Below are 2,500 nucleotides of genomic sequence, written 5' to 3'. Positions count from 1 at the left end.
TTAGTTCAATAGCGTTTAACGATGGATCCACGGTACAGAATGCAAAAATATGATTGTTAAAATTTTCGACTAATCGGTTCTAAGAGGCGAAGCAATACGCCGCTGGGACTTTGAAATATTTCGGAGCGCACCTAAAGTTCGTTATTTTGGCTAAACGGAGCGAAAATCTGCATTTATACCATCACGGACGTTAGTTTAATAGCGTTTAACGATGGATCCACGGTACAGAATGCAAAAATATGATTGTTAAAATTTTCGACTAATCGGTTCTAAGAGGCGAAGCAATACGCCGCTGGGACTTTGAAATATTTCGGAGCGCACCTAAAGTTCGTTATTTTGGCTAAACGGAGCGAAAATCTGCATTTATACCATCACGGACGTTAGTTCAATAGCGTTTAACGATCGATCCACGGTACAGAATGCAAAAATATGATTGTTAAAATTTTTGACTAATCGGTTCTAAGAGGCGAAGCAATACGCCGCTGGGACTTTGAAATATTTCGGAGCGCACCTAAAGTTCGTTATTTTGGCTAAACGGAGCGAAAATCTGCATTTATACCATCACGGACGTTAGTTCAATAGCGTTTAACGATGGATCCACGGTACAGAATGCAAAAATATGATTGTTAAAATTTTCGACTAATCGGTTCTAAGAGGCGAAGCAATACGCCGCTGGGACTTTGAAATATTTCGGAGCGCACCTAAAGTTCGTTATTTTGGCTAAACGGAGCGAAAATCTGCATTTATACCATCACGGACGCTAGTTTAATAGCGTTTAACGATCGATCCACGGTACAGAATGCAAAAATATGATTGTTAAAATTTTCGACTAATCGGTTCTAAGAGGCGAAGCAATACGCCGCTGGGACTTTGAAATATTTCGGAGCGCACCTAAAGTTCGTTATTTTGGCTAAACGGAGCGAAAATCTGCATTTATACCATCACGGACGTTAGTTTAATAGCGTTTAACGATGGATCCACGGTACAGAATGCAAAAATATGATTGTTAAAATTTTCGACTTATCGGTTCTGGATCACTGAAAAATCAAAAAAAATTATTAATTTTGATTAATTAAATTACATATGTAGTTTTATATTGTTATAGTCTCGTATTTGTTAATGTTTTGTCGTAAGAAAATGCAAAAATATCGTTTTAATGTTTTCGTCTCATCGGTTCTGGATCGCTGAAAAATCAAAAAAAAATATTAATTTTGATTAATTAAATTACAAATGGAGTTTTATATTGCTATAGTCGCTTATTTGTTAATGTTTTACCGTAAGAAAATGCAAAAATATCGTTTTAATATTTTCATCTCATCGGTTCTGGGCGGTTTTAAAATTTTTTAAAATATTAATTAAACCCATGATTTACATGAGAATGTGAATTTATTATGTCCTGCATGTTAATTTATTAATTTTCATGTATAGAACGTTATAAAATGAAAGGATATGTTCGACGATATTTTCAGTCTAAGTTTTACCGTGCCGGCGGGATGGTACGCTCTCACGGCGGTTTGCACAGGCATACGCCTGGGCGTAAGCCCATGCGTCGCCGACCTAGCGGCCGGCCGTTCGGTATTTATAGGAAGGCACTTTCGGTTCGCTCGGACCGGTCGGGAGTAGCGTCGAGCGTGTGGCTCTTTTATGACTTCGGTTGAAAAGCAGTCTACCGCTCCTCGAGAATATACTTTCTCGACTATTCTCGTTCCGGTTTTCCGTTGCGGATTATTATTAATCTCCACACAGCATTACCACGGGTCGGTGTCTAAGACCGAATGGCCCATATGTGGTGAGCCTTGTAATATAAGGCTGGTGACCTGTATGCACTTATAAATGTTGCATACTTGTACAAACTGAGCATCAACTGTCTGTAACCAAAATTTGTTAAAACTGAAAAAGTTATAAGATTGTATAAAATTTTTGAACCAAGAAAGTAGTGTTAGACGAAAATTCGTTCTATCACTTTTAGAAGGGAGACTGTTTGGAAATATTTAAAGTATAAAATACACAAAAGTCCACTGAATTATGAACAAAATTACGTCCCTGAATTTAAGAAAAGTCAAGAGGTGTCAGAAATAAAATCCTCTCTGATACGTTCAGAGAGGAAAATAAGTATGGAGAGAGGAGTAAAAATGAAAGAAGTTTTAAGGCTGGGGAAACTTCTAAAGGAGAGAGATTCCAACATATCTAATATGTACATTTAAAGCAAGTCCAAGGAACTCTCTCCGTTAATGTTTGAAAAGGTGTGTGCAGATGGAGGAGAAATGTATAAAGTACAGAGACGAGGTTGGTGGGCCCGCTCTAATGATAAAGATTATAAAATTTGGTGGCAAAATGACCAGCATGATCACTGTACGCGCTTTCTCGATTTGTATAGCATGCCACTGTCCGCGCTATCTTTTATTATATTGTCCAGCGTGTGTGGTCTACGTGCTTGCACGATGGATGCACGGCGTGAAAGTGATTTTCGTGCTTTATGAGAGGAGGAGGAGAATATTTG

At 38.1% G+C, this 2,500-nt stretch overlaps 1 long non-coding RNA gene across 1 annotated transcript in view; it reads right to left on the bottom strand.

The window, feature by feature from the left end:
• Positions 1-2,500, bottom strand: part of LOC143306627 (uncharacterized) — a 61,937-nt gene that overhangs the window by 45,417 nt on the left and 14,020 nt on the right. The window lies entirely within an intron of this gene.

Source organism: Osmia lignaria, unplaced genomic scaffold (genome assembly GCF_051020975.1).
Source record: "Osmia lignaria lignaria isolate PbOS001 unplaced genomic scaffold, iyOsmLign1 scaffold0016, whole genome shotgun sequence".
Classification (NCBI taxonomy): domain Eukaryota; kingdom Metazoa; phylum Arthropoda; class Insecta; order Hymenoptera; family Megachilidae; genus Osmia; species Osmia lignaria.
Note: the sequence above shows the minus strand (reverse complement) of the source record. Positions and strands in the feature narration are given on the sequence as shown.